The sequence below is a fragment of the Dendrobates tinctorius genome, unplaced genomic scaffold, assembly GCF_039654945.1.
Source record: "Dendrobates tinctorius isolate UK_male_01 unplaced genomic scaffold, ASM3965494v1 ptg000380l, whole genome shotgun sequence".
In the NCBI taxonomy this organism is placed as follows: Eukaryota; Metazoa; Chordata; class Amphibia; order Anura; family Dendrobatidae; genus Dendrobates; species Dendrobates tinctorius.
In genome coordinates this window covers 1,189,190-1,215,923 of record NW_027362046.1, presented here as the reverse complement: position 1 = coordinate 1,215,923, position 26,734 = coordinate 1,189,190, and the positions used below count along the sequence as shown (strand labels likewise).

At 48.2% G+C, this 26,734-nt stretch overlaps 1 protein-coding gene and 1 long non-coding RNA gene across 2 annotated transcripts in view; one reads left to right on the top strand and one right to left on the bottom strand.

The window, feature by feature from the left end:
- Nucleotides 1–26,734, top strand: part of LOC141075925 (uncharacterized) — a 68,331-nt gene that overhangs the window by 18,522 nt on the left and 23,075 nt on the right. The gene's annotated exons all lie outside the window — the stretch shown is intronic.
- LOC141075936 (uncharacterized) lies at nt 541–7,226 on the bottom strand. Its single transcript, XR_012227366.1, has 3 exons — nt 7,055–7,226; nt 931–2,147; nt 541–574 (listed from the first exon to the last, which is right to left on the bottom strand). It is a non-coding gene; the product is annotated as an uncharacterized lncRNA (long non-coding RNA).

The window sequence follows — 26,734 nt, the reverse complement described above, 5'->3', positions numbered from 1 at the left end:
ATTGAATACCCTGTAGTAAACAGCAATAATGCATGAAAATATAAGGTACTTGGGTAACACGCTCGATTTAAAAAAAAAAATGCAGAAGCCATAAGCCATCTACCACTTCACAGTGACCCTAATTGGGACAGTGATAACTAATATTAAAACCCTTTATATATTGATGTGGTTTCCCATTCCTGTGTCCACTATTTGGGCCTAATCCTTCTCAGTCCTTATCCACAAGCACATCACAGGACAAAGCGGTAAGGTTTTTAATATTAGTTAGGACTGTCCCAATTACGTCACCGTGAAGTGGTGGGATGGCTTTGGCTTTTTTAATAAAGAACATGTTAACTAAATCTCCTATATTATTTTCACGCACTATGCCATTTACTGCAGGGTATTCAATCATGTTTGTGTTTTTTTTCCTGTTCAGTGGCCAGTGTGAACGCGCGCTTACACGCTCCATGCACACCAGATTGTATCTTTTTTATGGGGAATCCTGGTGACATGTTCCCTTTAGGCAGGTTTACATCTATGCAGATTGTACAAGTGAACTTCACTGTCTCAAAAGTGGTTTACCTGTCTAAGGCTAGTTTCACACTAGTGTATCTACATGCAGCGCACGGCGCCACTAAGCCCCGCCTCCTCCGGTCATCTCCTACTATCGCACATCACTGCATGCGATCTGCGCACCCTACCTTTAGCATAGGATGCGCAGACTGTGTGCTAGCAGGATTTTGCGTGTGCTGCGCCCTTTTGACGGTGCGCCGAGCGCACCATGTTGCATTTTGGGGCGCTCGGCGCACAGTCAAAAAGAGCGCAGCGCACGCAAACCCTATGCTCAAGATAGGGGGCGCAGATGGCATGCAGCGATGTGCGATAGTAGATGACCGGAGGGGGCGCCGTGCACTGCGTGTAGATACGCTAGTGTGAAACTAGCCTAACCCAGTTATTACAGTACCTTCCATGTGTTACACAGATGCATCATGGGCTTGTCCATGCATGAAATAAAAGGCTAAATTACAACATGGAGATCAGAGCAGTGTTTTATTTACATTCAGAACCAGTTTAAGAGGAACAAATTAAGATTTCCCACAGAAATCTCAGACTTTTACTTACAGAAATATTGGCTAAATAACATTCTTACATATATAGAAACCTTTAATTTTATAAAAGTGCATTTTTTTGCATTGAAAAATTTTGCTTGTTTCATGCAATGCATTTCTTATGTATTGTACAACTGTAATATGCTGTTGGTGCATGCGGGCAGGACTGATGGTAGGGTCTGTGGCTCGGCCCCCCCCCATGGCCTGTTTCCGGTGTCTAGGACCAGATACCATAATACCAGCCTTGAATAGAAGGAGACAGCAACCAACCCTGAGAGACATCCAAGGTGGGAACGCCCCATCATGCCAAAGGGAGTCTGCTAGATCCAGGCGTAGTAGACCAGCGCTGATGGGTTTGTGGACGCCAGGAGGGGGTTGGGCCTGAAGGAAGGTTTCTTTTCCTGGCGGGTAGGAGAGTTGTCCTGTTGGTTGCTTTTTTGGACTGAACATTTCCGAAACCACAATTGGACTGTGCACCTCTTGGGAAGCAGGAGTTTAGGCTTCTGTTGCCGAAGAAAAGTACTCTTACCCTGATAGGTAGAGGGCAGGAAGCACTAGAAAGTTGGCGTGCATGATTGTTCAGGGCGCAGGTGGTGTGGCCCGGCCACCAGAGGCTAGACGAGAGCCTGGATTTTTAAGAGTAGGGTCGCAGGAGCCTCTGTCAAACGTGGAGGCCGCATGAATAGGAAGGTTTCCCCAGGAGATGTCCATATTGCTCAGGGGAAAACTAGGACATATTTGTCTTGTCCCTTCATTTTTTTAATGGAGCCCCCTCACTGCCTGGTAGGATATACCTGTCCTGAAGATTTCAAATCCTAACCTTTACACAGACTTTCTGGCGGCTGGCAGGTAACGGATTTGTCTTCCCTCCCTACTCTATCTGGCTCTGGGGGGCGAGAGGGTAGGGGATTAGTGGCAAGGACTGTCCGCCGGAAAACTGCAAACACTCTTGATGTGTTAGGGCCCTGCCTCGTAGACCACAGATGATATGGTAGTGACAATTCTAGGTGGGAGATCAGAGTGATAACTCCACTCTGTCGCCCTTAAACGCCATATCTGAAAGAAAAAGGGAAATCATTAATAAAAAAAACCAAGACCTAAGGCAGAAACCAGCCTGGGTGGTCCGGACCCATGTCTGCCTCCTACTGACACTAAGCTAAAACGGATTAGCTTCATGCCAGTTAGTAGTGTTCCCTCCAAGCATAAGCAGCATACAAACATAGCTTTTTGTGTGCCCCAATGAAGCATTAACCACCCCGCACACCAACCAGAGGGCCACACAGGGTAACCCCCCCCCTGTCCAATCATAAACCTCCACCTCACACTAATCAGTGGACCCCACAGGATAAACCCATCAAAGCCCAAATGCCCCCTTCCCCCAAGCATAAATCCCCATCAGATGCCCGCTCAAGCATAAATCCCCATCATGCACCCTCCACCCCCAAGCAAAACCCCTCATCGGACGTCCCCACGTCCCCATCGGACGTCCCCATCGGACGTCCCCACGCCCCCCAAGCGCACAAGCCCCCATCGGACGTCCACACGCCCCCAAGCATAAGCCCCCATCCGACGTCCACCCCGGCATAAACCCCCATCGGACGTCCACCCCCCCAGCATAAACCCTCATCGGACGTCCACCCCCCTTAAGCCCCTATTGGATGCCATTCCCAGCATAAAACCATCATTGGACATTCACCCCCCGCATAAAACCTCATCAAACGTCCACCCCTGATCCCTCCCCAGCATAAACCTCATCGGACGTCCACCCCCTCCCAGCATAAGTCCCATCGGATGTCCAGCTTCCCCATCATAAACCCCCGTCGGATGTCCATCCCCCGTCGGATGTCCATCCCCCGAAAGTATAAACCCCCACCAGATGGCACCTCTTCCCCAAACAAAAAGCCCTACCAGTCGAGCGCCTACCCCAAAATAAATCCACCCCTTTCAAGTCACAACAGATGCAGACAGGCCCCTTCGCCCTAGCATCAAGTCCCCAAGACACCACAATTGCGCATTAAATCCCCCCCCGTCCCAAGATCCCAACCAGACCAGGAGGCGTTAATGCACGCTTGTGGGGTCTGTTTGTCCCCGGGGGGCCCTACTGGGGATAATGCATGCTCGTGGGGTCTGGTTGGGCTTCTGGGGGTCGATTAACGCATGCTTGTGGGGTCTGGTAGGGCCCCGGGGAAGGGTTAATGCACGCTTGAGAGGTCTGGTTGGGCCCTGCATTAGACCCCCAAGGAGCCCACCAGACCACAAACGCATGCATTAACCCCCTCCCCGTGAGCCCAACCAGACACACAAGTGTGAATTAAACCCTCCGCGCTTGTGGGATCTGGTGGGCTTCTGGGGTGGGTTAATGAAGGGTCCACTCACACCCCGCAAACGTGCATTAACCCCCCCAGGGCCCAACTAGACCCCAAAAGCATGCATTAACCACCCCTGGAGCCCAACCAAACCACAAAAACGTGCACTAATCCCCCCCACAGTAAGGAGCCCACCCAGACCCCACAAGCATGCATTAATCCCGCCAGAAACCCAAACAGAACCCACAAGCGTACATTAAAAACCCCGGAGATCCAACCAGAACCCATAAGCCTGCATTAATCCCCCGGGAGCCCAACCAGACCTCACAAACGTTCATTAACCCCCCCCCCGGGACTACCCAACCTTGCGTGTGCATTAACCTCCCCCCCGGGACCCAACCAAACACGGCAAGCGCGCATTAACCCCCCCCCCCCGGGACCCAACCAAACACGGCAAGCGTGCATTAACCCCCCCCGGGACCCAACCAAACACGGCAAGCGTGCATTAACCCCCCCCCCGGGACCCAATTAACCCCCCCCCCCGGGACCCAACCAAACACGGCAAGCGTGCATTAACCCCCCCCCCCCCCGGGACCCAACCAAACACGGCAAGCGTGCATTAACCCCCCCGGGACCCAACCAAACACGGCAAGCGTGCATTAACCCCCCCCCCCCGGGACCCAACCAAACACGGCAAGCGTGCATTAACCCCCCCCCCCGGGACCCAACCAAACACGGCAAGCGTGCATTAACCCACCCCCCCCGGGACCCAACCAAACATGGCAAGCGTGCATTAACCCCCCCGGGACCCAACCAAACACGGCAAGCGTGCATTAAACCCCCCCCCCCCCCCCCCCGGGACCCAACCAAACACGGCAAGCGTGCATTAACCCCCCCCCCCCCCGGGACCCAACCAAACACGGCAAGCGTGCATTAACCCCCCCCCCCCCCCCGGGGCCCAACCAGACACGGCAAGCGTGCATTAACCCTCCTGGGAGCCCAAGCAGACCCCACAAGCATGCATTTGTACCCCCCGAAGTACAACCAGAGCCCACAAGTGTGCATTAACCCCCAACCAGACCCCACAAGCATGCATCATTAACCCCCCGTCTCCCGGGACTGCCTGACACCCCAAGCGTGCATCATTAACCCTCTCTCCCGGGATTGCCAGACACCCCAAGCGTGCATCATTAACCCCCCTCTCCCGGGACTGCCAGACACCCCAAGCGTGCATCATTAAACCCCCTCTCCCGGGACTACCAGACACCACAAGCGTGCATCATCAACCCTCCTCTCCCGGGACTACCAGACACCACAAGCGTGCATCATCAACCCTCCTCTCCCGGGACTACCAGACACCACAAGCGTGCATCATCAACCCTCCTCTCCCGGGACTACCAGACACCACAAGCGTGCATCATCAACCCTCCTCTCCCGGGACTACCAGACACCACAAGCGTGCATCATCAACCTTCCTCTCCCGGGACTTCCAGACACCACAAGCGTGCATCATCAACCTTCCTCTCCCGGGACTACCAGACACCACAAGCGTGCATCATCAACCTTCCTCTCCCGGGACTACCAGACACCACAAGCGTGCATCATCAACCTTCCTCTCCCGGGACTACCAGACACCACAAGCGTGCATCATCAACCTTCCTCTCCCGGGACTACCAGACACCACAAGCGTGCATCATCAACCCTCCTCTCCCGGGACTACCAGACACCACAAGCGTGCATCATCAACCCTCCTCTCCCGGGACTACCAGACACCACAAGCGTGCATCATCAACCCTCCTCTCCCGGGACTACCAGACACCACAAGCGTGCATCATCAACCCTCCTCTCCCGGGACTACCAGACACCACAAGCGTGCATCATCAACCCTCCTCTCCCGGGACTACCAGACACCACAAGCGTGCATCATCAACCCTCCTCTCCCGGGACTACCAGACACCACAAGCGTGCATCATCAACCCTCCTCTCCCGGGACTACCAGACACCACAAGAGTGCATCATCAACCCTCCTCTCCCGGGACTACCAGACACCACAAGAGTGCATTAACCCCCCTATCCCGGGACTACCAGACACCACAAGCGTGCATTAACCCCCCTCTCCCGGGACTACCAGACACCACAAGCGTGCATTAACCCCTCTCTCCTGGGACCCCACAAGCCAGCCTTAGCCCCCCTGGGAGCCCAAGCAGACCACAAGTGTGCATTAACCCCCACCCCCCTGACAAAACAGACCCTGCAAGCATGCATTAACCCCCCTGGGAGCCAAAAGCAGACCTCACATGCATGCATTAGTACCCCCCGAAGTACAACCAGACCCCACAAGCGTGCACTAACCCCCACCCCCAACCAGACCCCACAAACATGCATTAGTAACCCACCCCCCCCCCCAAGTACAACCAGACCCCCACAAGCGTGCATTAACCCCCACCCCCTGCCCCAACCAGACCCCACAAGCATGCATTAACCCCCCAGACCCCACCAGACCCGTAAGCGTGCATTAACCCCCACCCCCCAAACAGACCCCACAAGCATATATTAGAACCCCCCCCAAAGTACAACCAGACCCCACAAGCATGCATTAACCCCCCACCCCGACCCCACAAGCATGCATTAGAACCCCCCAAAGTACAACCAGACCCCACAAGCGTGCATTAACACCAGGGCTGTGGAGTCGTGGAGTCAGTCGGTGCTCATTTTGGTAGAGTCGGAGTCAGAGTTGGAGTCGGTATAAAATGGACCGACTCCTAAAATATATAATAAATTGGGTACAGTAATTCAATGCAGGATGTGCTGAATATTTTTTCATAGGATTTTAGGAAAGTTATGAAATGTCCTATAAATGGCTGTTATATTCCTGATCTAAGGCTACATTCACACACAGCGTTTTCCCTGTGTTTTTTGAGGATACGTTTCAGTTGCCAAAGCTGATCATCTTTTTAAAAAACCGCATCACCTGAAAGGTTTTTGAGCTCATAGATAATGTTTTCAATAGCAGAGCAGATTTCTAATCTGCTTTTATCTATCCATTTATCCATATCTGCCTATCCATATCGTATATGTACCAAAAAGAATGAAAACCGGGTAGCACACCAATATATATTCTGTTCTATCTAAATATCTTGATTATTGGATCATAAAAATGATTAAATGTCTGAGGTTCACATTGTACTACAATAAATTTTTCACTTAAATATAAGCAATATGTGTGGGAGTCGGAGTCGTGGAGTCGGTGTAAGGGAAATTGAGGAGTCGGAGTCGCAGGTTTGGCTTACCGACTCCACAGCCCTGATTAACACCCCACCCCCCTTCCCCAACCAGATCCCACAAGCATGCATTAGTACCCCCCGAAGTACAACCAGACCCCACAAGTGTGCATTATATACCCCAAGCCCCCTGCCCCAAACAGACCCCACAAGCATGCATGAACCCCTCTGGGAGCCCAAGCAGACCCTACAAGCATTAACCCTTCCAGACCCTAAACAGACCCCGTAAGCGTGCATTAACCCCCCAGACCCCACCAGCGTGCATTAATCCCCCCCTCCCCTCCGGGAGCCCAACAGCTCCCAGGTAAGCCCCCAAATCCCACTAGTTAGCCCCAAGTATCAGCCCCATCAACCAAACATCTAAGAAGACACCAACCTGTTACTAAACCCTCCTGTCTGTCGCCGACGCGGCTGACCTAACTCCACACTGCTCACAGACGCCGGCACCAGAGAGACAGCTAAGACAGTATGTAATGTAGGCTTCTCTCTCTGCACCAGAAGGTACAGACACGTGTAATGGCGTCTTCTCTTCCTGCCTTTGCTGTCAGAACACGCCCCCCTGGTATGACACGCCCCCAGAGCTGACATCACACCTGGAAGGAGCCCATACAGTCTAGCATTTACCATAAAGCCTGGGCCTCATTACACAGCTGTACAGGGGTCTAGTGAAGGCTTTTTTCCCCTTTCCTCAGACTGTAGCTCCTGGGATCAGACCCTCACTCCTGTCCCTTCACTATAAAGCCTGGGCCTCATTATACAGCTGTACAGGGGTCTAGTGAAGGCTTTTTAGCCCTTTCCTCAGACTGTAGCTCCTGGGATCAGGCCCTCACTCCTGTCCCTTCACTATAAAGCCTGGACCTCATTATACAGCTGTACAGGGGTCTAGTGAAGGCTTTTTAGCCCTTTCCTCAGACTGTAGCTCCTGGGAACAGGCCCTCACTCCCGTCCCTTCACTATAAAGCCTGGGCCTCATTATACAGCTGTACAGGGGTCTAGTGAAGGCTTTTTAGCCCTTTCCTCAGACTATAACTCCTGGGAACAGTCCCTCACTCCTGTCCCTTCACTATAAAGCCTGGGCCTCATTATACAGCTGTACAGGGGTCTAGTGAAGGCTTTTTAGCCCTTTCCTCAGGCTTTAGCTCCTGGGAACAGTCCCTGACTCCTGTCCCTTCACTATAAAGCCTGGGCCTCATTACACAGCTGTACAGGGGTCTAGTGAAGGCTTTTTAGCCCTTTCCTCAGACTGTAGCTCCTGGGAACAGGCCCTCCCTCCTGTCCCTTCACTATAAAGCCTGGGCCTCATTATACAGCTGTACAGGGGTCTAGTGAAGGCTTTTTAGCCCTTTCCTCAGACTGTAGCTCCTGGGAACAGGCCCTCACTCCTGTCCCTTCACTATAAAGCCTGGGTCTCATTATACAGCTGTACAGGGGTCTAGTGAAGGCTTTTTAGCCCTTTCCTCAGACTGTAGCTCCTGGGCACAGACCCTCACTCCTGTCCCTTCACTATAAAGCCTGGGTCTCATTATACAGCTGTACAGGGGTCTAGTGAAGGCTTTTTAGCCCTTTCCTCAGACTGTAGCTCCTGGGAACAGGCCCTCACTCCTGTCCCTTCACTATAAAGCCTGGGCCTCATTATACAGCTGTACAGGGGTCTAGTGAAGGCTTTTTAGCCCTTTCCTCAGACTGTAGCTCCTGGGAACAGGCCCTCACTCCTGTCCCTTCACTATAAAGCCTGGGCCTCATTATACAGCTGTACAGGGGTCTAGTGAAGGCTTTTTAGCCCTTTCCTCAGACTGTAGCTCCTGGGCACAGACCCTCACTCCTGTCCCTTCACTATAAAGCCTGGGTCTCATACAGCTGTACAGGGGTCTAGTGAAGGCTTTTTAGCCCTTTCCTCAGACTGTAGCTCCTGGGAACAGGCCCTCCCTCCTGTCCCTTCACTATAAAGCCTGGGCCTCATTATACAGCTGTACAGGGGTCTAGTGAAGGCTTTTTAGCCCTTTCCTCAGACTGTAGCTCCTGGGAACAGGCCCTCACTCCTGTCCCTTCACTATAAAGCCTGGGCCTCATTATACAGCTGTACAGGGGTCTAGTGAAGGCTTTTTAGCCCTTTCCTCAGACTGTAGCTCCTGGGAACAGGCCCTCACTCCTGTCCCTTCACTATAAAGCCTGGGCCTCATTATACAGCTGTACAGGGGTCTAGTGAAGGCTTTTTAGCCCTTTCCTCAGTCTGTAGCTCCTGGGCACAGACCCTCACTCCTGTCCCTTCACTATAAAGCCTGGGTCTCATTATACAGCTGTACAGGGGTCTAGTGAAGGCTTTTTAGCCCTTTCCTCAGACTGTAGCTCCTGGGAACAGGCCCTCACTCCTGTCCCTTCACTATAAAGCCTGGGCCTCATTATACAGCTGTACAGGGGTCTAGTGAAGGCTTTTTAGCCCTTTCCTCAGACTGTAGCTCCTGGGCACAGACCCTCACTCCTGTCCCTTCACTATAAAGCCTGGGTCTCATTATACAGCTGTACAGGGGTCTAGTGAAGGCTTTTTAGCCCTTTCCTCAGACTGTAGCTCCTGGGAACAGGCCCTCCCTCCTGTCCCTTCACTATAAAGCCTGGGCCTCTTTATACAGCTGTACAGGGGTCTAGTGAAGGCTTTTTAGCCCTTTCCTCAGACTGTAGCTCCTGGGAACAGGCCCTCACTCCTGTCCCTTCACTATAAAGCTTGGGCCTCATTATACAGCTGTACAGGGGTCTAGTGAAGGCTTTTTAGCCCTTTCCTCAGAATGTAGCTCCTGGGCACAGGCCCTCACTGCTGTCCCTTCACTATAAAGCCTGGGCCTCATTATACAGCTGTACAGGGGTCTAGTGAAGGCTTTTTAACCCTTTCCTCAGACTGTAGCTCCTGGGAACAGGCCCTCACTCCTGTCCCTTCACTATAAAGCCTGGGTCTCATTATACAGCTGTACAGGGGTCTAGTGAAGGCTTTTTAGCCCTTTCCTCAGACTGTAGCTCCTGGGCACAGGCCCTTACTCCTGTTCCTTCACTATAAAGCCTGGGCCTCATTATACAGCTGTACAGGGGTCTAGTGAAGGCTTTTTAGCCCTTTCCTCAGACTGTAGCTCCTGGGAACAGGCCCTAACTCCTGTCCCTTCACTATAAAGCCTGGGCCTCATTATACAGCTGTACAGGGCTCTAGTGAAGGCTTTTTAGCCCTTTCCTCAGTCTGTAGCTGCTGGGAACAGGCCCTCACTCCTGTCCCTTCACTATAAAGCCTGGGCCTCATTATACAGCTGTACAGGGGTCTAGTGAAGGCTTTTTAGCCCTTTCCTCAGACTGTAGCTCCTGGGCACAGGCCCTCACTCCTGTCCCTTCACTATAAAGCCTGGGCCTCATTATACAGCTGTACAGGGGTCTAGTGAAGGCTTTTTAGCCCTTTCCTCAGACTGTAGCTCCTGGGAACAGGCCCTAACTCCTGTCCCTTCACTATAAAGCCTGGGCCTCATTATACAGCTGTACAGGGCTCTAGTGAAGGCTTTTTAGCCCTTTCCTCAGTCTGTAGCTGCTGGGAACAGGCCCTCACTCCTGTCCCTTCACTATAAAGCCTGGGTCTCATTATACAGCTGTACAGGGGTCTAGTGAAGGCTTTTTAGCCCTTTCCTCAGACTGTAGCTCCTGGGAACAGGCCCTCCCTCCTGTCCCTTCACTATAAAGCCTGGGCCTCTTTATACAGCTGTACAGGGGTCTAGTGAAGGCTTTTTAGCCCTTTCCTCAGACTGTAGCTCCTGGGAACAAGCCCTCACTCCTGTCCCTTCACTATAAAGCTTGGGCCTCATTATACAGCTGTACAGGGGTCTAGTGAAGGCTTTTTAGCCCTTTCCTCAGAATGTAGCTCCTGGGCACAGGCCCTCACTGCTGTCCCTTCACTATAAAGCCTGGGACTCATTATACAGCTGTACAGGGGTCTAGTGAAGGCTTTTTAACCCTTTCCTCAGACTGTAGCTCCTGGGAACAGGCCCTCACTCCTGTCCCTTCACTATAAAGCCTGGGTCTCATTATACAGCTGTACAGGGGTCTAGTGAAGGCTTTTTAGCCCTTTCCTCAGACTGTAGCTCCTGGGCACAGGCCCTCACTCCTGTCCCTTCACTATAAAGCCTGGGCCTCATTATACAGCTGTACAGGGGTCTAGTGAAGGCTTTTTAGCCCTTTCCTCAGACTGTAGCTCCTGGGAACAGGCCCTAACTCCTGTCCCTTCACTATAAAGCCTGGGCCTCATTATACAGCTGTACAGGGCTCTAGTGAAGGCTTTTTAGCCCTTTCCTCAGTCTGTAGCTGCTGGGAACAGGCCCTCACTCCTGTCCCTTCACTATAAAGCCTGGGCCTCATTATACAGCTGTACAGGGGTCTAGTGAAGGCTTTTTAGCCCTTTCCTCAGTCTGTAGCTGCTGGGAACAGGCCCTCACTCCTGTCCCTTCACTATAAAGCCTGGGCCTCATTATACAGCTGTACAGGGGTCTAGTGAAGGCTTTTTAGCCCTTTCCTCAGACTGTAGCTCCTGGGAACAGGCCCTCACTCCTGTCCCTTCACTATAAAGCCTGGGCCTCATTATACAGCTGTACAGGGGTCTAGTGAAGGCTTTTTAGCCCTTTCCTCAGTCTGTAGCTCCTGGGCACAGACCCTCACTCCTGTCCCTTCACTATAAAGCCTGGGTCTCATTATACAGCTGTACAGGGGTCTAGTGAAGGCTTTTTAGCCCTTTCCTCAGACTGTAGCTCCTGGGCACAGACCCTCACTCCTGTCCCTTCACTATAAAGCCTGGGTCTCATTATACAGCTGTACAGGGGTCTAGTGAAGGCTTTTTAGCCCTTTCCTCAGACTGTAGCTCCTGGGCACAGGCCCTCACTCCTGTTCCTTCACTATAAAGCCTGGGCCTCATTATACAGCTGTACAGGGGTCTAGTGAAGGCTTTTTAGCCCTTTCCTCAGACTGTAGCTCCTGGGCACAGGCCCTCACTCCTGTCCCTTCACTATAAAGCCTGGGCCTCATTATACAGCTGTACAGGGGTCTAGTGAAGGCTTTTTAGCCCTTTCCTCAGACTGTAGCTCCTGGGAACAGGCCCTAACTCCTGTCCCTTCACTATAAAGCCTGGGCCTCATTATACAGCTGTACAGGGCTCTAGTGAAGGCTTTTTAGCCCTTTCCTCAGTCTGTAGCTGCTGGGAACAGGCCCTCACTCCTGTCCCTTCACTATAAAGCCTGGGCCTCATTATACAGCTGTACAGGGGTCTAGTGAAGGCTTTTTAGCCCTTTCCTCAGACTGTAGCTCCTGGGCACAGGCCCTCACTCCTGTCCCTTCACTATAAAGCCTGGGCCTCATTATACAGCTGTACAGGGGTCTAGTGAAGGCTTTTTAGCCCTTTCCTCAGACTGTAGCTCCTGGGAACAGGCCCTCACTCCTGTCCCTTCACTATAAAGCCTGGGCCTCATTATACAGCTGTAATTATGAAATTGTAATAAATGTGTCTCTCTATATATATTTTTATTCTTTTTATTTTTGCATAAAATACGAAGGCCATGTGTCATCTTAGAGGTTCGGCCTTTTAGAGATCATTTCATCTTCATCTTACTGCTGCTCACAATAACGGTCATTTTGACCAGGGGCGCCCACACTTTTACATGCCGCTGTCAATGCTTCATCTCGCTGGTGCTCAATATTTAATAGGGTCTTACTATTAAACTTAATGAAAAGTTTGGTGAATGTCTTTGAGCTGTTATTACTAGAGATGAGCGAATATTGTCGGAGAAGTTGTTATTGGCTAATATCACTTACCGAATAGCTGCATCGGGACCCCGGATCCCTGGAGCGCTCCCGATAATCAGCTGCATGTGTCGCCCTCCATGCAGGTGCTGTGACTATCACACAGCGTGACACACGCAGCTGATTATCGGGAGCGCTCCAGCACACTGAGTCCTGCACACACTGAGGGCCCTGATCATGTGACCCCTGACTCCTCCCCTCCTGTGACCTCATCACAGGTCCTGTGCACAGAGCAGTCATATATGTGACGGACAGTCCTGGATCTTCTGCTTTCTGGGCCGCTTCCTCCTGTGAGTCCTATTAACCCTTTCGCTCCCTGTGTTCTCCTTTCTGACAGGACAATATCTGAATTCGGATAGTGTGACAGGAATTTAAGCAATTTGGAAGGAAAAAATGACAATTTTACTTTTTTTCCTCACAAAAATGTGACTTTAGCCCCAAAATCGGCAGCGTAACAAATACTTATTTTCCCCACTGTAGTTTGTAGACTCCATATACAGATCCCTTAACCCCTTTCTGACATGAGACGTACTATCCCGTCCAGCGTCGGACTGGAACATCTTGGGCCCACCAGAGAAAATCATTCTTGGGGCCCACTATGTAGCTACATAGAAAGAAATACAAGACCACCAATTGTGCGGTAAAACGCGCTAATATCAGGGTATATATAAGGCAGTACAGGTCTTAGTTATGTAGCAGGAGTTGGGGTAGCCTCCCTAATAGAATATAAAGCAGCCCCCTCATAGAATATAATGCAGCCATCTCATAGAATATAATGTAGCCCCCTCATAGGGTATAATGCACCCCCTCTTAGGGTATAATGCTGCCCCCCTCATAGGGTATAATGCACCCCCTCATAGGGTATAATGCTTCCCCCACTCATAGGGTATAATGCTGCCCCCCTCATAGGGTATAATGCACCCCCTCATAGGGTATAATGCTTCCCTCACTCATAGGGTATAATGCACCCCCACATAGGGTATAATGTACCTCCTCATAGAATATAATGCTGCCCCCTCATAGGGTATAATGCACCCCCTCATAGGGTATAATGCACCCCCTCATAGGGTATAATGCACCCCCTCATAGGGTATAATGCTGCCTCCTCATAGGGTATAATGCTGCCTCCTCATAGGGTATAATGCACCCCCTCATAGGGTATAATGCACCCCCTCTTAGGGTATAATGCTGCCCCCCTCATAGGGTATAATGCACCCCCTCATAGGGTATAATGCTTCCCCTACTCATAGGGTATAATGCTTCCCCTACTCATAGGGTATAATGCTTCCCCTACTCATAGGGTATAATGCACCCCCTCATAGGGTATAATGCTTCCCTCACTCATAGGGTATAATGCTGCCCCCCTCATAGGGTATAATGCTGCCCCCCTCATAGGGTATAATGCTTCCCCTACTCATAGGGTATAATGCACCCCCTCATAGGGTATAACGCTGCCCCCTCATAGGGAATAATGTACCTCCTCATAGAATATAATGCTGCCCCCTCATAGGGTATAACACTAGATAAATAGATAGATAGAAGATAGATAATGGATAAATAGATAGAGATAGATAGAGGTAGGTAGATAGGTAGGTAGATAGGTAGGTGGGTAGATAGATAGGTAGGGGATAAATAGATCGATCGATAGATAGATATGAAGATAATAGATATAGAGATAGATGGATAGATAAAGGATAAATAGATCTATGGATAGATGATAGATAGATGGATAGATATAAAGATAATATACATATAGATAGCTATAGATAGGTATAGAGATAGACTATATCTATCTCTATATCTATCTCTGTATCTATTCTCTGTATCTATCTATCTCTTTATCTATCTCTCTATCTATCTATATCTATCTAAATCTATCTCTATATGTAAGATAGAGACAGATATAGAAATAGAGAGATAGATATAGAGAGAGATATAGATAGCTAGAGATAGAAAGAGAGATAGATATAGGGATATAGATAGATATACAGATAGAGATGGATAGATATATAGATAGAGATAGATATACAGATAGAAATAGATAGAGAGAGAGACAGATATAGATATAGAGATAGAGATACTGTAGATAGATATAGAGATAGATAGATAGATGGATATAGAGATAGATAGAGATAGATAGATGGATAAGATAGATAGATGAATATAGAGATAGATGGATATAGAGATAGATAAAAAAAAAATCACAATACTCACCTCTCCTCCTCGCTCCCACGCTGATGCCGGCTTCAGACTCAGGAGCTGTCCCATCTGCCAGACACACAGCGGGTGCACGATGGTGACGTCATCGCGCACCGGCTGTGAGTCAGGAGCAGAGGGGACTGATGGGAGAGAGACGCTCTCTCTTCCACTGCAATTGAGGGAGGGGCCGGCTGCCTAGGCTGGGGGCGGGGCCCCGGGGAGTGGAGACCGAGAGTGAAATGATATTCACTGCTTCGCAGTGAATATTCATTTCTCTTTAGTAGCGGGGACAGGGGCTCCTGCCTCCTGACACCCGCTGCTGCTCCGCTGGCAGGGCCCCCATAGCAGCTGTGTGGCACTGGCTGGGAGCCCCTGGAGCAGTGGGGGCCCAAGGCAACTGCTGGCCCTGTATGCCAGCAGGGGCCAGGGCCCACCGGAGAATCCTCCGGCTCCCCGGTGGGCCAGTCCGACGCTGATCCCGTCCATGGGACCCGGGCCCCTATGCCCATGGACGGGATAGTACGTCTACAGCGATCAGCGGCGCCCACGGGGTGAGCGCCGCTGATCGCGGCCGGGTGTCAGCTGATTATCACAGCTGACACCCGGCACAATGTGTCTGGGGCGGTCACGGACCGCCCCCGACACGTTAACCCCTTGCACACCGTGATCAAACATGATCGCGGTGTACCGGGGGTTAAAGGGAAGCATCGGCAGGGAGGGGGCTCCCTCCTTGCTTCCCTGAGCCCCCCACGGCAGCGCAATGTGCAGCGCTGCTGCGGGGTGCTCCTTCCCTGCAGGCCCCCGAATCCAAGATGGCGACGGGGGCCTTCGGGGGCCTGCAGGGAGCCGGCTTCCTCAGTGCCTGCAAAGCGCAGGCATGAGGAAGCCTGTGTAGTGCCTGTGACAGATTGGTGATCTGTGATGTGACAGATCAGCGATCTGTCACAGCACAGTGATGTCCCACCTGGGACAATATAATAAAGTGAAAAAAAAAAAAAAAAGTGTAAAAATAATTTTAAAAACATCGCCAAATAAATTAGAAAAAAAAAAAAAATATTCCCCCAATAAATTCATTTTTTGGAAATAAAAAAACCCCAAAACAATAAAAGTACACATATTAAGTATCGCCGCGTCCGTAACGACCTGCCCTATAAAACTGTCCCATTTGTTAACCCCTTTAGTGAACCCCTTAAAAAATAAAAATAAAAAACGAAGCAAGAAAAAAATGATTTATTATCATACCGCCAAAAACCGCTGAAAACGTCATCTTGTCCCGCAAAAAACGAGCCGCCACACAGCATCATCAGCGAAAAAATAAAAAAGTTATAGCTCGCAGAATAAAGCGATGGAAAAATAATTATTTTTTATATAAAATAGTTTTCATTGCATAAAACCGACAAAACATAAAAAAACGACCTAAATGAGGTATCGCTGTAACCGTACTGACCCGAAGAATAAAAACGCGTTATCAATTTTACCGCACGCAGAACGGTGTAAACGCACCCCCCAAAAGAAATTCATGAAACTCTGGTTTTTGTTCATTCTGCGTCCCAAAAATCAGAATAAAAAGCGATCAAAAAATGTCACGTGCCCGAAAATGGTACCAATAAAAATGTCAACTCGTCCCGCAAAGAATAAGACCACACATGACTCGGTGGGTCAAAATACGGAAAAATTATAGCTCTCAGTATGTGGTGATGCAAAAACTATTTTTACAATAAAAAGCGTCTTTTAGCGTGTGACAGCCGCCAAACATAAAAACCGCCATAAATAGTAAATCAAACCCCCCGTTATCACCCCCTTAGTTAGGGAAAAATAATAAAACTAAAAGAAAATGTATTTATTTCCATTTTCCCGTTAGGGTTAGGGTTAGGGCTAGGGTTAGGGTTAGGGCTGAGATTAGGGGTTGGGGTTAGGGTTGGAGTTAGAATTGGGGGTTTCCACTGTTTGGGCACATCAGGGGCTCTCCAAATGCAACATGGCGTCTGATCTCAATTCGAGCCAATTCTGCGTTGAAAAAGTTAAATGGTGCTCCTTCCCTTCCAAGCTATTCCATGCGCCCAAACAGTGTTTTACCCCCACATGTAGGGTATCAGCCTCCTCAGGACAAATTGCAAAACATCTTTTGGGGTCCAATTTCTCCTGTTACCATTAGGAAAATAAAAAATTGGGGGCAAAAATATCATTTTTGTGGAAAAATATAATTTTTTTATTTTCACGCCCTGGCGTTATAAACTTCTGTGAAGCACTTGGGGGTTCAAAGTGCTCACCACACATCTAGATAAGTTCCGTGGGGGGTCTAGTGTCCAAAGTGGGGACACTTGTGGGGAGTTTCAATAGTTTAGGTACCTCAGGGGCTCTCCAAACGCACATGACACCCGCAGACCATTCCATCAATGTCTGCATTCGAAAACGTCACTACTTCCCTTCCGAGCCCCAACGTGTGCCCATACAATAGTTTTCTCCCACATATGGGGTATCAGCGTACTCAGGACAAATTGGACAACAACTTTTAGGGTCCAATTTCTCTTGTTACCCTTGGGAAAATACAAAAATTGGGGACTAATTGATCATGTTTGTGGAAAAAATACAATTTTTTTTATTTTCATGCCCAGGCATTATAAACTTCTGTGAAGCCCTTGGGGGTTCAAAGTGCTCACCACACATCTAGATAAATTCCTTGGGGGGTCTAGTTTCAAAAATGGTGTCATTTGTGGGGGGGGTTTCTACTGTTTTAGTACATCAGGGGTTTGCCAATCGCGACATGGTGTCCGATCTCAATTCCAGCCAAAAACGTCAAATGGCGCTGCTTCCCTTCCGAGCTCTGCCATGCGCCCAAATAGTGGTTTACCTCACATGTGGGGTATCAGCGTACTCGGGACAAATTGCACAATAACTTTTAGGGTCCTGTTACCCTTGGGAAAATAAAAATTGGGGGTGAAAAGATCATTTTTGTGGAAAAAATATGATTTTTTAATTGTACCGCTGTACGTTATAAACTTCTGTGAAGCCCTTGTGGGTTCAAAGTTTTCACCACATATCTAGATAAGTTCCTTGGGGGGTCTAGTTTCCAAAATGGGGTCACTTGTGGGGGGTTTCCACTGTTTAGGTACATCAGGGGCTCTCCAAACGTGACATGGCGTCCGATCTGAATTCCAGCCAATTTTGCATTGAAAAAGTCAAACGGCGCTCCTTCCCTTCTGAGCTCTGCCATGCGCCGAAACAGTGGTTCCCCCCCACATATCAGGTATCAGCGTACTCAGAATAAATTGCACAATAAGTTTTGCAGTCCAATTTCTCCTGTTACCCTTGGTAAAATAAAAAAAATTGAACCTGAAGTATTTTTTTGTGAAAAAAAGTTAGAGGTTCATTTTTTTTTTTAAATATTCAAAAAATTCCTCTGACGCACCTAAAGGGTTAATAAACTTCTTGAATGTGGTTTTGAGCACCTTAAGGGGTGCAGTTTTTAGAATGGTGTCACTTTTGTGTATTTTCTATCATATAGACCCCTCAAAGTGGCTTCAAATGTGATGTGGTCCCTAAAAATAAAATGGTGTTGCAAAAATGAGAAATCGCTGGTCAATTTTTAACCCTTATAACTTCCTAACAAAAAAAAATTTTGGTTCCAAAATTGTGCTGATGTAGAGTAAACATGTGGGAAATGTTACTTATCAAGTTTTTTGTGTGCCGTATCTCTGTGATTTAAGGACATAAAAATTCAAAGTTGAAAAATTGCGAAATATTCAAAATTTTCTCCAAATTTCCGTTTTTTTACAAATAAACGCAAGTTATTTGAATGAAATTTTACCACTATCATGAAGTACAATATGTCACGAGAAAACAATGTCAGACTCACCGGGATCCATAGAAACGTTCCAGAGTTATGACCTCATAAAGGGACAGTGGTCAGAATTGTAAAAATTGGCCCGGTCATGAACGTGCAAACCACCCTTGGGGGTGAAGGGGTTAAGTGCGAAAAGAGCTGAATTCCCCACTTAAGTTATTGCATTTTGGAAATTGCACCCCACTGGGAATTTATCTCCAGGTAAAGGCACAATTTTGTCCCCATGGGGGTTGTGCTCACAGCCCAACATCGTGTGGCCTCCAAAGAAATGCCACCCCACACCATTACTGACCCACTGCCAAACCGGTCATGCTGAAGGATGTTGCAGGCAGCAGATTGCTCTCCACGGCGTCTCCAGACTCTGTCACTTCTGTCACATGTGCTCAGTGTGAACCTGCTTTCATCTGTGTAGAGCACAGGGCGCCAGTGGCAAATTTGCCAATCCTGGTGTTCTGTGGCAAATGCCAAGCGTATGGTGTTGGACTGTGAGCACAACCCCCATCTGTGGACGTCGGCCCTCAGACCATCCTCATGGAGTCAGTTTCTAACCATTTGTGCAGACACATGAACAGTTGTGGCCTGCTGGTGATCATTTTGCAGGTCTCTGGCAGTGCTCCTCCTGTTCCTCCTTGCACAAAGGTGGAGGTAGTGGTCCTGGTACTGGGTTGTTGCCCTCCTATGGCCCCCTCCACATCTCCTTGGGTACTGGCCTGTCTCCTGGTAGCGCCTCCAGCCTCTGGACACTACGCTGACAGACACAGTAAACCTTGCCACAGCTCGCATTGATGTGCCATCCTGGATGAGCTGCACTACCTGAGCCACTTGTGTGGGTTGTAAAGGCCGTCTCATGCTACCACGAGTGTGAAAGCACAACCAACATTCAAAAGTGACCAAAACATCAGCCAGAAGCATTGTTACTGAGATGTGGTCTGTGGTCCCCACCTGCAGAATCACTCCTTTATTGAGGGTGTCTTGATAATTGCCAATAATTTCCATCTGTTGTCTATTCCATTTGCACAACAGCATGTGAAATTGATTGTCAGTCAGTGTTGCTTCCTAAGTGGACAGTTTGATTTTACAGAAGTTTGATTTACTTGGAGTTATATTCTGTTGTTTAAGTGTCCCCTTTATTTTTTTGAACAGTGTATATAGATAGAGAGATTTATTTTTTCTTTACGTTGGAGGGTCCAATTCCAGCTATTGCTGTGGGACCTGTGATTTCTATCTACTCCACTGTGTACAGGATAATAGAGTATAATAAAGTAGTTATGGACGTGACGTAACTAACATTGTGCAGTGACTCTGCTTTCCATATAGTGATGGATATTTCTTGTTTCTGAAACTGTGATTTTTTTTCACTTTAAACCTTTTTTAAACCCCTCTGATCAGTGCGATCACACAACATACAAGCCTCTGATGGCTCCGGTGATGCCCTGTACTACTGTAGTGCCGTGTATCATCACTGCCTGTCAGTGTAATACTAACGGCCCCATACACATGAGATCAGAGTTGGCTGAGCGGTCATTTGGCAGACGGCGATCTCTCCCGACTCCCCCATACACAGAAATATTCCAGCTTTCCTGTGGTCTGTATGAGAGAGTCGCCTCCAGACTCCTCTAGAGGAGGATTATCTACAGGAAGAACAAACGGATTATCCTCTGAAATTCAGGATGCCGGATCCTTCTCTGCCCTGACATCATCTGTCGGGAGGCCCCCAAATACATTATATGGTCGGCCAAACCACCCGAAATCAGTGCTTTCATGGAACTTTAGTCTAATGTGTATGGGGGCGTTATAAGGTAACTTATTGGACGCTGCCTCTGGCCCGATCTAATAGACCTTCATACATTGCAGCCCAGACCCCATTATTAGGCATGTAAGTATCGGAGTAACTAGGCCGCCCCATACTATCGAGTACTTGGAGGCGGGGGGCATTCAGCCAAACTCTGTCACACCTTCTTAGATGCCATGTTTGCTTTTCAGGGTTTTTGTTGCAGCCTCATCTGTGCCGTCCCTGCGGTGTACATCTATGTTCTGGGGACCAAAAAGATTCATTTCATTTTAATAAATGTTTAACATATTAAAAATTATAAAATGTGTCTTCTGCTTTTTGCTTATTTTTTTTTTTCTTACAAGAATTGTTGGAGCCTATTTTCTTTAGAAACATTTTAACCTCTTTCTGACATCAGACATACTATCCCGTCCATGGGACCCGGGCCCCTATGCCCATGGACGGGATAGTACGTCTACAGCGATCAGCGGCGCCCACGGGGTGAGCGCCGCTGATCGCGGCCGGGTGTCAGCTGATTATCACAGCTGACACCCGGCACAATGTGTCAGGGGCGGTCACGGACCGCCCCCGACGCGTTAACCCCTTGCACACCGCGATCAAACATGATCACGGTGTACCGGGGGTTAAAGGGAAGCATCGGCAGGGAGGGGGCTCCCTCCGTGCTTCCCTGAGCCCCCCACGGCAGCGCAATGTGCAGCGCTGCTGCGGGGGGCTCCTTCCCTGCAGGCCCCCGAATCCAAGATGGCGACGGGGGCCTTTGGGGGCCTGCAGGGAGCTGGCTTCCTCATGGCTGCAAAGCGCAGGCAAGGAGGAAGCCTCTGTAGTGCCTGTGACAGATTGCTGATCTGTCACAGCGATCTGTCACAGGACAGTGATGTCCCACCTGGGACTATGTAATAAAGTGGAAAAAAAAAATAAATATTCCCCCAATAAATCCATTTTTTGGAAATAAAAAAAAAAAAACCAATAAAAGTACACATATTAGGTATCGCCACGTCCGTAACAACCTGCCCTATAAAACTGTCCCATTAGTTAACCCCTTTAGCGAACCCCTTAAAAAATAAAAATTAAAAAACGAAGCAAAAAATAATGATTTATTATCATACCGCCAAACAAAAAGTGCAATAACGCGCGATCAAAAAGACGCATATAAATATCCATGGTATCGCTGAAAACGTCATCTTGTCCCGCAAAAAACGAGCCGCCACACAGCATCATCAGCGAAAAAATAAAAAAGTTATAGCTCACAGAATAAAGCGATGCAAAAATAATTATTTTTTATATAAAATAGTTTTCATTGCATAAAACCGACAAAACATAAAAAAACTACCTAAATGAGGTATCGCTGTAACCGTACTGACCCGAAGAATAAAACCGCTTTATCAATTTTACTGCACGCAGAACGGTGTAAATGCACCCCCCCAAAAGAAATTCATGAAACGCTGGTTTTTGTTCATTCTGCGTCCCAAAAATCAGAATAAAAAGCGATCAAAAAATGTCACGTGCCCGAAAATGGTACCAATAAAAACGTCAACTCGTCCCGCAAAAAAATAAGACCTCACATGACTCTGTGTGAAAATACGGAAAAATTATAGCTCTCAATATGTGGTGATGCAAAAACTATTTTTACAATAAAAAGCGTCTTTTACCGTATGACAGCTGCCAAACATAAAAACCGCCATAAATAGTAAATCAAACCCCCCGTTATCACCCCCTTAGTTAGGGAAAAATAATAAAACTAAAAGAAAATGTATTTATTTCCATTTTCCCGTTAGGGTTAGGGTTAGGGCTAGGGTTAGGGTTAGGGCTCAGATTAGGGGTTGGGGTTAGGGTTGGAGTTAGAATTGGGGGTTTCCACTGTTTGGGCACATCAGGGGCTCTCCAAATGCAACATGGCGTCTGATCTCAATTCGAGCCAATTCTGCGTTGAAAAAGTTAAATGGTGCTCCTTCCCTTCCAAGCTATTCCATGTGCCCAAACAGTGTTTTACCCCCACATATAGGGCATCAGCCTCATCAGGACAAATTGCAAAACAACTTTTGGGGTCCAATTTCTCCTGTTACCATTAGGAAAATAAAAAATTGGGGGCAAAAATATCATTTTTGTGGAAAAAAAATGATTTTTTTTATTTTCACGCCCGGGCGTTATAAACTTCTGTGAAGCACTTGGGGGTTCAAAGTGCTCACCACACATCTAGATAAGTTCCGTGGGGGGTCTAGTGTCCAAAGTGGGGACACTTGTGGGGAGTTTCAATAGTTTAGGTACATCAGGGGCTCTCCAAATGCACATGACACCCGCAGACCATTCCATCAAAGTCTGCATTCGAAAACGTCACTACTTCCCTTCCGAGCCCCAACGTGTGCCCATACAATAGTTTTCTCCCACATATGGGGCATCAGCGTACTCAGGACAAATTGGACAACAACTTTTAGGGTCCAATTTCTCTTGTTACCCTTGGGAAAATAAAAAAATTGGGGACTAATTGATCATGTTTGTGGAAAAAATACAATTTTTTTATTTTCATGCCCGGGCATTATAAACTTCTGTGAAGCCCTTGGGGGTTTTCAAAGTGCTCACCACACATCTAGATAAGTTCCGTGGGGGGTCTAGTGTCCAAAATGGGGTCACTTGTGGGGAGTTTAAATAGTTTAGGTACATTAGGGGCTCTCCAAACGCACATGACACCCGCAGACCATTCCATCAAAGTCTGCATTCGAAAACGTCACTGCTTCCCTTCCGAGCCCCAACGTGTGCCCGTACAATAGTTTTCTCCCACATATGCGGTATCAGCGTACTCAGGACAAATTGGACAACAACTTTTGGGGTTCATTTTCTCCTGTTACCCTTGGGAAAATAAAAAAATTGGGGACTAATTGATCATGTATGTGGAAAAAATACGATATTTTTATTTTCATGCCCGGGCATTATAAACTTCTGTGAAGCCCTTGGGGGTTCAAAGTGCTCACCACACATCTAGATAAGTTCCTTAGGGGGGTCTAGTTTCCAAAATAGGGTCATTTGTGGGGGATTTCCACTCTTTAGGTACATTAGGGACTCTCCAAAGGCAACATGACACCCGCAGACCATTCCATCAATGTATGCATTCCAAAACGTCACTACTTCCCTTCCGATCCCCGACATGTGCCCATACAGTAGTTTTCTCACACATATGGGGTATCAGCGTAATCAGGACAAATTGGACAATAACTTTTGGGGTCCAATTTCTCCTGTTACCCTTGGGAAAATAAAAAAAATTGGTGACTAAAAGATCATGTTTGTGGAAAAAATACGAATTTTTTATTTTCACGCCCGGGTGTTATATACTTCTGTGAAGCACTGGGGGGTTCAAAGTGCTCACCACTAGATAAGTTCTTTGGGGGGTCTAGTTTCAAAAATGGTGTCGTTTGTGGGGGGTTTCCACTGTTTTGGTACATCAGGGGCTTTCCAAACGCGACATGGTGTCCGATCTCAATTCCAGCCAAAAACATCAAATGGCGCTGCTTCCCTTCCGAGCTCTGCCATGCGCCCAAATAGTGGTTTACCTACACATGTGGGGTATCAGTGTACTCAGGACAAATTGCACAATAACTTTTAGGGTCCTCTTACCCTTGGGAAAATAAAAATTGGGGGTGAAAAGATCATTTTTGTGGAAAAAATATGATTTTTTAATTGTACCGCTGTACGTTATAAACTTCTGTGAAGCCCTTGTGGGTTCAAAGTTCTCACCACATATCTAGATAAGTTCCTTAGGGGGTCTAGTTTCCAAAATGGGGTCACTTGTGGGGGGTTTCCACTGTTTAGGTACATCAGGGGCTCTCCAAACGTGACATGGCGTCCGATCTGAATTCCAGCCAATTTTGCATTGAAAAAGTCAAACGGCGCTCCTTCCCTTCTAAGCTCTGCCATGCGCCGAAACAGTGGTCCCCCCCCACATATCAGGTATCAGCGTACTCAGGACACATTGCACAATAACTTTTGCAGTCCAATTTCTCCTGTTGGTAAAATAAAAAAAGTATTTTTTTTGTGAAAAAAAGTTAGATGTTCATTTTTTTTAAAATATTCAAAAAATTCCTGTGACACACATAAAGGGTTAATAAACTTCTTGAATGTGGTTTTGAGCACCTTAAGGGGTGCAGTTTTTAGAATGGTGTCACTTTTGGGTATTTTCTATCATATAGACCCCTCAAAGTGGCTTCAAATTTGATGTGGTCCCTAAAGATAAAATGGTGTTGCAAAAATGAGAAATCGCTGGTCAATTTTTAACCCTTATAACTTCCTAACAAAAAAAAATTTTGGTTCCAAAATTGTGCTGATGTAAAGTAAACATGTGGGAAATGTTACTTATCAAGTTTTTTGTGTGCCGTATCTCTGTGATTTAAGGGCATAAAAATTCAAAGTTGAAAAATTGCGAAATATTCAAAATTTTCGCCAAATTTCCGTTTTTTTCACAAATAAACGCAAGTTATTTGAATGAAATTTTACCACTATCATGAAGTACAATATGTCACGAGAAAACAATGTCAGAATCACTGGGATCCATAGAAGCATTCCAGAGTTATTACCTCATAAAGGGACAGTGGTCAGAATTGTAAAAATTGGCCCGGTCATGAACGTGCAAACCACCCTTGGGGGTGAAGGGGTTAATATCGGCTTTTTCTAGAATTTTTCCTTGTAATATAGGAAAGCCCAAGGCCAGAAATAATCCCCATAAATCACTGTACATGGAGACTTTGGGATCAGATCATTTCTGTCCGCGTTGATTGTGGAAACAAAAAATCTTTTCTAAAAAGCCTCAAACTTCTGTGTGTGACTCAGAGCTGAGATCTACCGTGATAGAAGATTCCAGTGCGGGGAAGACGGGAAACCTTCATATAGACGGCCGGTGGGGATGGAGGCAGTGACCGACTCTGGCCAAATATGTTTCTAGAGCTGTAGTAGAAGACGAAGAAGTCGTCCTCATCATGAAGTAGTTATTTCTCATGTCAATGTAAGGGGGTGAAGCACCGAAGGAGCCAAGGGGGAATTGCCTTCCTAGCTCCGTGCCCAGAACCATCGAGCAGGGCATTAGGTTCCCCGGGGGATGCTTTAAGGGACTGCGCGAGTACCAGGAACAGGAAGAGGGCATGACAGAGAGCGGGAGAATTGGGCACGCTTTCAGCAGAGCAGTGCAGGGACGGGAGCAGAGATGACGCTGACAGAGGAGAGGACAGGAGACAGGCGCAGCGACTGAACACTGAGGGACCGCAGACACAGGCGCTGAGCACTGAGTACGAGAAGCCTGTCCCTGCACCTCTTGGAGGGCTGGTCGCTCCCCTCCTGTTAGAGACTATCTCACACCGACAGACTGCGCGCCCTGACAAGACGCTTCCCTGCAGTGAGGCGCTGCTTCATCCTGAGACGCTTCCCTGTGATCGAGGAACATACGGTAACGTGACACTGACCTGCCAAGAGAGACTGTCGCAGGCAGAGCCCCTGACCCTGGTGAGGGAACGTCGCTGCCGCAGCAGAGGGAAGAACCTTGCATACAGGGGGATACCGCCATCTGCATACCCCTTGAGTTCTCACGTTAACCCCCCATATGCCAGTTGGACTATACCTAGGACCCCAGAGACAGATGACATAAAGCACCCCTGGTGCCTGGGTGCCTACGTGGGAGAAGAGTGATCTCTATAAGCAAGATCTCCAGGAACTGATAAGTTTCATCCCCATAAGAGAAAAACTGTCTGTTGTTTTACACTTCTGTTATTTCTTCAGTCTCTGATATCACCTGTTACAGCATTTTCTCTGTTACATTATATGTTCACTAGATATTCTCCCTGTAAATAAACCTCCCCTTTTACTGTTGGTCTGCCTGCTCCGTGGTGACATATATTCCTCCTGCACGTTATTACATTTGGTGTAGTCGGCAGGATGTCACACGAAGACACGGACAGAGCGGACCAAGCAGTCAGAGAAGGCCCCAAGACCAGCATCTGGGTCCCCCTCCCAGGGCCGTGGGGTACTCGGTACCGGGTCGGTGTCGGCGGGATGTGTCACAGCAGCGTTGATCCGGTCCGTGGCCCTGGGCGCCCAAGTAATGGGGAATGCAATGGTGGAATGTAGTTAGATGAATAGTTTGTGACGCCACCTGTGGTGTTCGGCAAGTGAGATGTTAGGCCAACGCTGCATGCAGATCCTCTGGGGCTAGTGGTGTGTTGCAGCCAAGATGGTGAAGCTCCCCACAGGTGGAGCTGTAGCCCCAGGGCAGTGTAGATTTGGAATTAGAGGAGAGGCACAAGCGGTGTAGAAGCTGGTACCCAGATGTAGCGGTGCTGGGTGCGTTTGCGCGAGAATGAATGGAGGACACTAGGGCTTGTAGTTCCAAAGCTTTACTCACAGTCTGTAGTATATACAGGTGCCTGCCTCCATGC